Source organism: Eleutherodactylus coqui, chromosome 3 (assembly GCF_035609145.1).
Source record: "Eleutherodactylus coqui strain aEleCoq1 chromosome 3, aEleCoq1.hap1, whole genome shotgun sequence".
Lineage (NCBI taxonomy): Eukaryota > Metazoa > Chordata > Amphibia > Anura > Eleutherodactylidae > Eleutherodactylus > Eleutherodactylus coqui.
Window position 1 is genome coordinate 179,150,394 of NC_089839.1, and position 12,485 is coordinate 179,162,878.

Sequence of the window (12,485 nt, forward strand, 5' to 3'; positions counted from 1 at the left end):
GTTCAGAGACATACCCATTGTGGCCCTAATCTTTTGTCTGGATGCACAACGGGGCCCAAAATGAAAGGAGTAGTCGGTGGCTTTCAGAACAGAAATTTAGCATGAAGGTGATTTAGGCCCCATTGCCCACTTGTAGAGCCCTTGAGCGGCCAAAATGACAGAGAACCCCCACAAATGATCCCATTTTGAAAACTAGACCCCCTAACGAATTTATCTAGGGGTGTACTGTGTATTTTTACACTACAATTTTTGAATAAATCTAAGCAAAGCAGTAGGAAAAAAATTACAATTTTCATTTTTTTGGCAGTTGTATCAATTTAAAAACAGTTTTTTTTGTACAGCACACATAGGAATGAAGACTTTCACCCCTAAATTGATACCCCTGTTTGTCCCGTGTTCAGAACCATACCCCTTGTGGCCCTAATCTACTTAAAGGACACATGGCTAGGCCTATAATGGAAGGAGCACCCGTTGGATTTTAGGGTACAACGAAATAAATTCCAGGCCCCATTGCCCACTTATAGAGCCATTGAGCGTCCAAAACTATAAAGAACCCCCACAAATGACCCCATTTTAAAAACTAGACCCCTTAAAGAATTCATCTAGGGGTGTATTGCGTATTTTGACCCCACAGTATTTGAATAAATTTAAGCAAAGCAGAAGGAAAAAATTACGATTTTCATTTTTTTGGCAATTTTGTCAATTTAAAAACTGTTTTTTTTTTTTATACAGTGTACATAGGAATGAAGATGTTCACTCCAAAATGCATACCCCTGTTTATCCCGTGTTCAAAAACATACCCATTGTGGCCCTAATCTACGTACAGGAAACATGGCAAGGCCTGTAATGGAGGGAACACCCATTGGATTGCAGGGCACAACTGAATAAATTCCAGGCTCATTTGTACGGAATAAAAATTGACTCCCTAAAAATATCACCCCCCTCCGCACATTCCCCAAATCTTAGATAAAAGCAATAATGTGAACTGTGTGGTATTTCCGAAGACAGGGGTAATTACAGAGGCTGGCTGGGATGGGTACATGGGGCAATAAAACCGTGTATCCCCCCTCCTCTCATGCTTTTTGGGGGGTATTTCGTGACCTCAGTAGCGGGTATGGGGTGTAAAAAGTGGCGCTCTGTGAGTCTCCGTAAGCTTGATGAGGTGCGGCGGTCTCACACAGAAGACGTTCAACAAGCTGCTCCTGGAACTGCAGGAAGGCGAGCGTTCCCGGGGCTTCTTGTAAAATACGTATTACAGGTAGCGGTCTGAATAACGCCGGGCTCATGCAGCCGTAGGTGGAATCCGCTTGCGGAGTCCCGCAGCGGATCCCAGCTGTGAGCCCGGCTGTGACCCTGCGTACGGCCGCGTAATGCACTGCCATAGCTGCCTACTCACACAGGCGGTCATTCGCAGTACACTGTTTTTTTTTTGTTGTGTTGTTTGTATTTCCCGCACCGTCGCCTACCGATGACGCAGGTACCCCCAGCCCGTATACAACGTAGATGCGTATGGGCTGCGGGTATATCCGCGACCATGGAGCACAATTGGCTCTATGTTGCCGATATCCGCGGTAAAATAGAACCTGCTGCGTTCTCTTTTCTGCGAGTGGATTACGCAATTTCGACCCACTAATGTGAGCGGAATTGTGTAATCCAATGCGATTGATCTGCGTAATACCGCGGATCAGATGCATGCCGAATCCATAATTCCTATCCGATCATGTGAGACCGGCCAAAGGTAGATCGCTAATAGAGATGAGCGAGCGTACTCGTCCGAGCTTGATACTTGTTCGAGTATTAGGGTGTTCGAGATGCTCGTTACTCGAGACGAGTACCACGCGGTGTTCGAGTCACTTTCATTTTCTTCCCTGAGAAATTTGCGCGCTTTTCTGCCAATTGAAAGACAGGGAAGGCATTACAACTTCCCCCTGCGACGTTCAAGCCCTATACCACCCCCCTGCAGTGAGTGGCTGGCGAGATCAGGTGTCACCCGAGTATTAAAATCTGCCCGCCCGCGGCTCGCCACAGATGCATTCTGACAGAGATCAGGGACAGTGCTGCTGATGCCGGAGCTGCTATAGGGAGAGCGTTAGGAGTTATTTTAGGCTTCAAGAACCCCAACGGTCCTTCTTAGGCCATAGTCAGAAATCGCAGATCGCACCTATCTGCGATCTGCGATTCCTGTTCTCTTCCCTATATGCGCTCAATGGGGCCTGCGGCAGCAGCGCCGACCCCATTGAGAACATATAGAAGACAAATCATTCTTCTCTGCCACAGCTGTAACGGCTGTGGCAGAGAAGAACGATGTCTGCCCATTGAATTCAATGGAACCGGCAATACAGCAGGTTCCACTGAAAGCAATGGCTGAGCCAATCAGGGGGCAGGTCTGACTCACACCCCTTTCACACCCACTGTAGGCCGCGCTGAACTCCGTCTGCCCGGACAAGGTAAGTATATATATTTTTTTTATTTTATTTTCTTCTATATTTAAGCCCTTCCCGACAATTCATCCCGCGCACGCCGGCAGCCCATTGCTTTCAGTGGAACCGGCTATAAGCATGTAACCCAGGAGAAGTGGCAGCGGAGTGTCATGCAGGCAGTGATTGTGCTTTGTTGGAGGTAGTGTGGTGCTTAGCTAAGGTATGCATTGCTAATGAAGGTTTTTCAGAAGTAAAAATTGATGGGAGGGGGGGGCACTCTTGCCGCTATTGTGGCTTAATAGTGGGACCTGGGAACTTTAGATGCAGCCCAACATGTAGCCCCTCGCCTGCCCTATCTGTTGCTGTGTCGTTCCCATCACTTTCTTGAATTGCCCCGATTTTCACAAATGAAAACCTTAGCGAGCATCGGCGATATACAAAAATGCTCGGGTCGCCCATTGACTTCAATGGGGTTCGTTACTCGAAACGAACCCTCGAGCATTGCGATAATTTCGTCCCGAGTAACGAGCACCCGAGTATTTTGGTGCTCGCTCATCTCTAGGTAGTAGATATTATAATCCAACAGGTTGTAGGACACTGTTAACCCCTTCAGTGGCACGCACGGAAGTTTTCCAGGACTAGCTTCACTGCCCATAGTGCTATAGCCCAGAAGATTTCCGGGATATGTTTCACTATGGGACCGTGCAGAACACAATGCCATAGGCTGTGGCAATGTGTTCTGCACACACACTGCCTGCACAGTCCTACAGAGAACCAGTGCGGAACTTTAAAAAAAAAAAAAGCAGGACGATCTGCCAGCAACTTCCTGCTCCTTTTTTTGAACTCCTGCACTGTTTACACGTTGCCACGGAGATCATCCGCTTGTCAGAGGCTGGCCGATGGTTTCTGTGGCAGGGAGAGCTGGTGATCGGCTGTCAGATGACAACCGGGCACCAGCTTTTACAGCGGAGAATGGAGAAAACCTCCAATCTCCGCTGTTTAACCCTTTACATGCCGCGGTCTGTGCAACTGGTGCATGTAAAGGGCTATCACCATTGGACCCCCCCCGCAATGTGATCAGGGGCTCCTGATGGGTCTCTGTTTAACCCGGAGGCTTGAATATAGCCTGTGGATCTGCAAGCGATCTCCTGCTGTTTAACCCTTTACATGCCGTGGTTTGTGCGACTACAGCATGTAAAAGGCTGACAGAGGGAGGGGGCTCCCTCTCTCACCATCGCACCCCCCTCAATGTGATATAGCTTGAATATAGCCTCCAGGTCTGCCTGCTAAATTAGGCTATGACACGCAGACTCTGTCTAAGCGTCATAGTCTGTCTAACACCCTGCTATGCCATAGCATAACAGAGTATTAGAAGAATAAAAGAAAAGTATTCTGCAAGTCTCCTAAAGGGACAATAAAAGTAGAAAAAGTTAAAAAAGTTAAAAAAAATAAAAAAATAATAAAAAAATAAAAATAAAAACACCAAAACCCCACCTTTCTCCCATTACTTTATTAAAAGTTAAAAACAAAATTACACATGTGGTATCCCTGCGTTCTTAATGACCCAGAGAAGGAAGTTAATAAATTATCTATTCTGCAGGGTGCACTGGTAAAAAAATAAAAACGTGGTAAAAATAGCTAATTTATCTCACCATACAAAAAGTAGAATAGAAAGTGATCAAAATGCTGCACGGATCAACAAATGGTGCTAATAAAAAGTACAACTCATCCCATAAAATAAAAACCCTTACACGGCTCTGTTGATAAAAAAAAATTGAATGCAGCGAAAATTAAAAAAATCTTTTTTTTTTTAAAGTGTAAAATGTAGCAAAAAAGTAAAAAGCTATTACAATTTAGTATTGGCATAACCGTACAGGCCTGTAGAATTACTTTAATATATTATTTATACTGCTTAGAGAATTCAGTGAAAAAAAAAAATTAAAAAAAGCCAGAATTACAGATTGTGTTAATCTTGCCCCTAGAAAGAATAAAATAAAAAGCGATCAAAATTTTACATGTTCCCAAAAATTAGATAAATGAAGACTAGAGTACATCCTACAAACAACAAGGCCTTCTAGAGCTCTGGCAATGGGAAAATAAACTTATTACGGCTCTTGGAATGTGACGACACAAAAGCAAACCTTCAAGAAAAAAAAATGTTTTAAATGTACAAAAACAGCAAAACATAAAAAAACTGTATAAACTTGGTATCGCCAGAATTGTGCGACTCAGAGAATAATGTTATCACAGTATTTATTCTGCACGCTGAACGCCTACAAATGAAATCCAAAAAACAAATGGCAGAATTTCTTTTTTTCCCCAATCTCCCTACAATTTTTTTTACAAAAGTAATGCAATACATTATATATACCCAAAAATGATGCCATCAAAAAAAAAACTTGTCCCACAAAAAACAAGCCCTCATATGGCCGTATCAATGGAAAAATGAAAAAGTTGTGGCTCTTGGAACCCGACTGGAAAATTAGTTGAAATTAAATGATTGGCACATTTAAAAAACCTGCCTTGGTAGGTCTTACAGGGTGGTAAGAAACCCGCCACTCACGGGGTTAAGCAGAGTAGAAGTGGACCTTCGAGCTGCAGATCGACTAAGTTAAATCAGAGCCCCTGGAAATCGTAAAAGGTTCAGGATTATCCAGGCCAGGAAGATTTAACGAGCGAAGAAGATACAGGCTGCCATACTACAGTACCTGAGATTAATGGTAGAAAATCAAAAAGGTGGCCACGCTGAGAGAAACTTTTCCTTGGGGTGCCACCAACCTTCCATCCGATACTGGCCCGTGCAGAAATCAGGAGGTCTCCTCCAGTTGCCCGCTGATACCGAAGATTTTCTGAGAAGAGCCGTGCCCACGTGGGGTGCAGGCAGATGCCACACCAGACCAGGTCCCCAGGAAAAGCTGTGTCTACAGCTGGTGAGTGGGCTTTGGGGCAAACAGCGCTAAACACTGCTTCCACCTCAGTATTACCACCAGGGAAGGTGGTCATGGGTGTTGGGGTGAAGAGTGCCCTGATCCTTAGCAGGGAACTGATGTTTTATGGTGGTGGAAAGAGAGTTTCTTCTCCACACGTGTGATCTTCTAGGTTGTTAGCCACGCCTCCAATTTACCAATTTGAATGGTACACAGCAAGGGTGCCCTCTCTCACCCCTTATCTTTATCTTGTGCTTGGAAACTTTTCTTAGTACTGTTTACTCCAACTGGACATTATGAGGGTCCTAGTTCGCAGAACAATGCATAAAGTTGCGGCCTATGCAGGCAATTTATTATTTTTTCTTTTGGCTCAAATATCCAATTTTAAGACAAATTATCAGAAATCAGAGGTGTTGTACATTTTCCTACCCCAGTCTCTTGTAACAGAACTCATGGGCTCCTCGTTTTGGTGGTCCAGGGAGTACTTAAAATACCTGGGTATTCATCTCACTATTAACATCTCAGGTCTCTATGCTGCCAGGTACCCAACTTTCCTACATAGTTTCAGAAATGATCTGGACACCTGGGTGAGGTTGAAATCCTGGTTTGGTAGATGTTCTATATTTAAAATGAATATTGTGCCCTTGATCCTTTACTTTCTGCAAGCCCTGCCTATATATATTCTTTGCCCGTTTTTCAAGATCTTGCTTTCACTTTTAACTATATTCATTTGGGCAGAGCTACTTGTATCGTGCACTTGACATTACTCAATCCTAAATTAGCGGGTAGTCTTGGCCTTCCTGGGTTTATAGTTTATCATCCAGCTGCCCATCTGGTGCAGGTTGTCGACTGGCAGAGGCATGAAGGAATTACACAGTAGGTCTCCTTGGAACTAATGTTGCTTCCCATACCCTTAACTGTATTGCCCTGGCTCCTGGCTTGAAGCTCGTTCCCATTGCACTATTGAACCAACCTTGCAAGTCATCTCATGGGTGTTTTCCAGACCTGGCATTTCTCCTTCCCCATCCCAGCTTTTCCCTTTTTTAAGAAACCCTGCTTTTCCACCTAGTTTAGAAGGAGGAACCTTTTGACAGTAGTTTACTAATCATAGATACTGTGCCATTAATTTCCTTAAGGGGAGAGCTTGGATATCCTCTTGTAAGCTGTTAAAAATTGTAGACCCTGCCTCCTTGTCACAGTGGCAAATTCTTCAACCTTGATACTTTCTCTTGTCTCTCCCTCACCCAACAGGCTTTAACTGCCTTCATCATGCTCTGCCGCTCTTGCACCCCACTACTCCCCCACCTTTTTATTTTATTTGTTGTTTTGTTGCCTTTTCTTCCCTGGTAGATGGCGAAGTTATTTATCGCGCAGCCTTAAATGTTAATGCATACTTCCCTGATCGGGTGTTTTCTTTGTCAATTTATTTGTTGGCAGTTTAGTGGATTTAGAGTCTGACCGTACAGCTTCTCTCTGTTCCATATTCCACATATATAGGTAATTATTAAATTACATATATACTTTATAAAACAAATAATACATATTATACTTTGTTATATGATATATATGACATCTGCACTAGCACATGTATTCATAATATTCACAAAGTATTGAATAAGTCACCAGAGCATTGTCTTAGAGACACTCTACAGCCCTCTCAGTCTCAAGAAAGCCTCTCAGCATCTCTGCAGGAGTTTGATGGCAAGAATGGCACTGGACCCAAAGAGGAACATTTGATACTATTGTGATTTCATTACCAGGACAGTGACCGGAAAGATGGAAAAACAAGCTGGCAGAGTCTATGTTTCATGGCTGGAAACACAAACCTAATTGATTTAAAGTAACAAAGCCACTTTGGAGCAATGTTGGCTCAGCTCAAGAGAAACCAGAGACTCGCTGCGCATTAAGTCACAAACAGATTGCAGACGCTTCCGACAAGGAGTGAGAACACAGCCCGGGATTTACTAGGCTTAAGTTAAAATTTACAATACTTGTGTTTGTATGTGAACATAGAGCTGATAAAGGATATCTCTAAATGCAATTTATAGAATTGAGTGAGAATACCCCATGCTAAACATAACTGTGTGCTGCTCACTTCATCAATGCATGACCTCAGGGGTATAGAAATGGAGCAGAATATGACACATTGAGCGTGCCATCGTAAGGCATTCAGTTCTAGCCCTTCAGTCCTACCATTAGCATTCATTCTGAATCTATAGACCATACTTTTAAACCTGCCACTTGAATATATGCATATAAAAGTTCCATGCATACATATTTTCCATTTAAAGGGAATGTGTCATCAGAAAATGACCTATTATTTCAATCAAGTTTTTAGATTAAACATATATATTTTTTTCATTTTTGGTGTTTTTAATTTTGCATATCACTATCTATATTAAAAAAAACTCTAAAATCTTGAAGTTTTCACACTGAGCACTAAGTCTCATAGTAGACTGAGACTTTTTGTTCTGTAGACATCATATCTCAGCAGTTGCCTCACTATCAGCACAGGCAGGATTACAATAAAAGGGAACACCTATATATAGTAACACTGAATCAGACTATTCAAAATACATGTCACTCACAGCTTTAAGGTACATTTACACACACAAATGATCTCTCAAAATTCGTCAGAAACTGACAGTTTTGAGCGATCATTTTGCATTAGCTACTAATGGGCATGTATTTAGAGAACAGCGGACTTGTCTGTTCTCTAAATACATCAATATTGTTCTCCAATAGGAGACCTGCTGAAAGAATTGTATCAGCGGTGCCCTTGGAGAACTCAGTGTGCGGTCCGTCTTATCAGTCCCAATGGATTTTAAGCTGACCTGTAATCAGTGATGGATGAAAAGTGTACGGTGAGTGCACAATGGGCACACATTTACACGCAACGATTAACGCTCAAAAGATAGCTTTTGAGCAAATTTTGAGCAATAATCGCTGTGTGTAAAAGGACCTTAAGTCCTCTCCTCCCTGCACAATGACCTAGCTGCACAGATCAAAGAGCATTCCCATAACACTTTCCCATAGATGTCAATGAGTCACCTCCACCTCCAGTCTATTGTTTTTGTTATCCATGTGGCTACTGTACAGAATAGGAACTATTATTAGACTTAGTAGCCAGAGTGAAAACTGCAAGATATTAGGATTTTTTTAAATATATAAAAGCAATGTAGAAAAAAAAATAACTTTTTAAATTTAAAAAAAAAAAAGTTTCAACATAAAAACCTTATTTAAATGATAGCTGATTTTCTGATTTAACAAATTCACCTTAATTATCCTATGTAATAATGAAAGTTGAAGTATGTATGTACCTTCATATTGCCTATATACCTGCCTTCCACATCCATTACCAAACTTCAGAGTATCAAGTGTCTTTATAAAAAAATTCAAAATATGAAAAGAAATATAAAAATCCCCCTCTGCACACCTCTAACTAAACGACCCTTTTATAATGGCACACATCCAATGGAAGCAGCACCTACAACTACTAAGGGTCCCATGGAAAAGACTGTGCTTTATGTAGTCACTATCCACCCTTTTTGTTGGGGTTTCTCACAAATTTGCCAACCCTCACTTGACTCCCCATCTTTAAAGACACTACAATGTGAGGCTAAGTTCACACTAGCGCTATGGAGTTCTATTCTTCTACCCCACTGTGTGACCCAAACAAAGGGAAAGACCAGAAGCGTCGCATTTTGCATATGCTTGCCCCAAACAGTGCCAGATGGACCTTATTCACTATGATGGCATTTGTCCAGCTTCTGGCTTGTCACCATACATTTTATTGGACAAAATAGTGCCGCATGTTCCACTCTTTCATCTGAGATTTCATGCTAGAAGACATAGCCTTGGTAAAAGAGAAAGGGTTAACTGTTAGGTCTTTAGAGAAACTACCTTTCTCAAAACGGTATTAGTCATGGCTTTTAGAGAAAATAGAAGTAGATTTTTATGTAAAATTTGAGTACTCTCACCGGTGAATTATTTTCGGAAATACAATGAAGTAAATGCCATTATGTAAGGGAAGTTGTGGATTTAGTGGTTTTGTCCTAGCATTAACAGACGGTCCAAGAGATTAAGATTACGCTCAAAGCAGCTTGTTTTTAAGTGGTCGCCAGTCTTACACTCATCACCAGACATGGTTGATTACCTCTTGCCTACCTGTACGTAAAGTAGACATGTGCAGTGCTTCACCTGGGTTCAACTTTTATGGTTACACTATTCATAGCAATCACACAGAAACTTTTCCCCAACAGCATTTTGATATTTTGATGTAACGTTAAAAAATACTCTCGTATAAAATGACAAAAGTATTATGGAGGTGATGCCTTTACTGGCAAACCAGAACAATTATATATTCAGGGCTACGTAAGGCCTCTTCATCAGGCTTCAGTCAGATAGTAAAATCCTAACTGAGGAAACACAGATATAGACAACAGAACTGAGTGTGATTAAGACAATCTCTCTGTTCTCTTGCACATATGTAGGTATACAATACTGTGCAAAAGTTTTAGGCAGGTGTGAAAAAAGTGCTGCAAGTAAGGATACTTTCAAACCTAGAAGGGTTAATAGTTTATTTTTGTCAACTGACAAAATGCAAAGTTAATGGAATATAAAGAGAAATTTAAATCTAATCAATATTTGGTGTGACCACACTTTGTCTTCAAAACTGCATCAGTTCTTCTAAGTACATTTTCACAAAGTCAGGGAATTTGTAGAATTATAATCAGGTGTATGATTAATCAAGTATACCAAACAGGTACTGAGTGTATGTTGGAATACAGTCATTAACTGAAACAAAAACCGCTGTGTAGGAGGCTTCAAAGGAGGTGAGGAACAGCCAAACACTGCTACAAAGGTGAGGTTGTGGAAGACAGTTAAAGCGACGTCACGTTCATTCATCATGTCATCTTTCAGCAGCTTTGGACCTGTTCAAGTGAATGGGACTGAGCTACTATACCAGGCATAACTGCTTCATAATGTATGATAATGCAGTAAAGAGGCTGTGGCAGACAGCTATATCAACAGAATATTTAAAGAGTTACGTCTTTTAGGAGGTGAGGATGAAAAACAAAATAAAAAAAGAAACATTACTGTGGTGCCAATGGATTAATTTATAGTAGGGGAGGGGCAGTTTTAGAGGATCATAAGCCAGGTGCTCCCCTTTATTAGGAAGCTCTTGAGATTAGGAATTCCAGGAACAAGCTAAAAGTACTCAGTATTACTTAGTGTTGGTATTATTTGGAAACTGTAGTATTATATGAGCACTATATCGCGCTTTTATGTGGGCTCCTTATGTATTATTTGAATAGCATATCATATGTGACTGTATATGATAGTATTATGTTGGCACTATATAAGCATATTATGGTAGCCTGTGGGGAGTATATAGCAGTATTAACTTGGCTATATATCTGTATTACGTAGGCTGTATATAGGAGTATTACATGGCACTCTACAGCTGTATTATGCGGGAAGTATATAGCACTATTATCTTGGCATGAAAAAACAAACACAAGAAAAATGAAAAATAACTGTGATGCCAATGGGTTAATATCTAACTCATCCCAGATCTTCAGGGAAGGATATTAGGAGACCTCTAGAGAGATTAACCCCTGTGCCGCAGGAGAGCTACGATATCAAATCTTCTAAAATCTTAGGATTACAAAATGACTTTTGTATCAGTTACCCGTAAGAACATTTTAATTTCCTTAGTAAATTCTCACATGACTGATTCACTTATCTCTCTGAACAGAGCAATCTGCCAGCCCGTTCAGCCGTAAACCCAGACGTATCCAAGCATCGCCGAAGAAATATGTTTTCAAAAATGGAAAAAAGAAGAAAGTGGAAATTAAAGACCTTTAGAATTGATCAGAATCGAGGAAACGCATTGCTTTTCATCTGGTGCATAAAAAAAGAAAAAAATAAGAAGGAACAAGAGCGCAGTGTTGAATGCGGACAGAGGGCTATTATTTCTAGTGAAAGGCTAGGGCGATCTCATTGGCTGCTCAGAAAGATTTCCTTCATATGTGGGAGTTTTCTCAAGGCTTACAATACTACCAAAGTAACTAATCTGACCGGGTCATAAACATTATACTTAGTTTCCAGTCTAATTCACATGCTAAACAAATATTTGAAACATTTGAATTGGTGACGTCATCAGTGAGTACTTCAGTTAGTTTTTCTAAAATTAAGGCCTACGGGTACTTTAACGTAATTTAACCCCTAAAAGGGTTGTCCAAGATAAAAGTTTTCTCTGAAAAGGGCTCCCCCGTGGCCAAAAAATTACAGCAGTGGGTTTACGGGATGTCATGGGCTGACTGCAGACTGTAAACAATGCGTCACCCGGAGCTGCTGGTGGGGGACTAGCTGTGAGCTGGAAGAGGTGAGTATCAGCTTTTTGTTATGCTTTAGAGAAAACTGTTATCTCGGACAACAACTTTTACAAAGTGGTCTAGTTGGGTACTTAAGAAGAATGAGCAATCAAAAAATCATCTATTGTATAAATCAAGTTTTTATGGTAAGCATATTTTTTAATTTTTTCTGCTTTTAATTTGTCATTGTAGGCTAGTTTCACATTGCTAATGTAGTACTGCACCAATAAGATCAATTACAGAGCTTAATACAAAGTGTATCACTGCAAACAATCCCTATATTAAACATTAATTTTATTTTCTCATTAAAAACATGCCAAATAAATACATAGCACGCAAAAAATGGCCATTAATTAGTCTCAATATTAAAGTGCATAATAGTGGACAGTGCAGTGGGGTTGTCCTTCTCAGGGTGGTGATCCAGCAGGTATGCAGGTGAAAGTGAAGGGATTACCAGGGATAGTTGACCAATACAATCTTTCTTTCCTTGATCTCCTGCTCTTTTGCTTTTAGGATTACTGGAAGGATTGTTTTTTTTAAATATCTGTGGGTGTTTATTCTACTAATTGAGTTACTATTGATAACAATGATTTACTCTTGCGTTTTGTGGATCCACTGGTTGTTTATCTCACTCTGCAAACTGTGAAGTTTTATTTGATGCACTTTAGTATTGGGCCTAATTATCGGCCATTTTTGTGTGTCATGTATATGTTTGGGGTATTTTTAATTAGCAGTAAATAAAATTAATGTTTTAATAT

General features: G+C 40.8%; 1 long non-coding RNA gene across 1 annotated transcript in view; it reads left to right on the forward strand.

The window, feature by feature from the left end:
* Positions 1–11,943, forward strand: part of LOC136619881 (uncharacterized) — a 36,888-nt gene extending 24,945 nt beyond the window's left edge. Inside the window, exon 3 of the long non-coding RNA XR_010791076.1 lies at positions 11,109–11,943. This is a non-coding gene — a long non-coding RNA (uncharacterized lncRNA). The remainder of the gene's footprint in view (positions 1–11,108) is intronic.
* Positions 11,944–12,485: the final 542 nt, after the last annotated feature.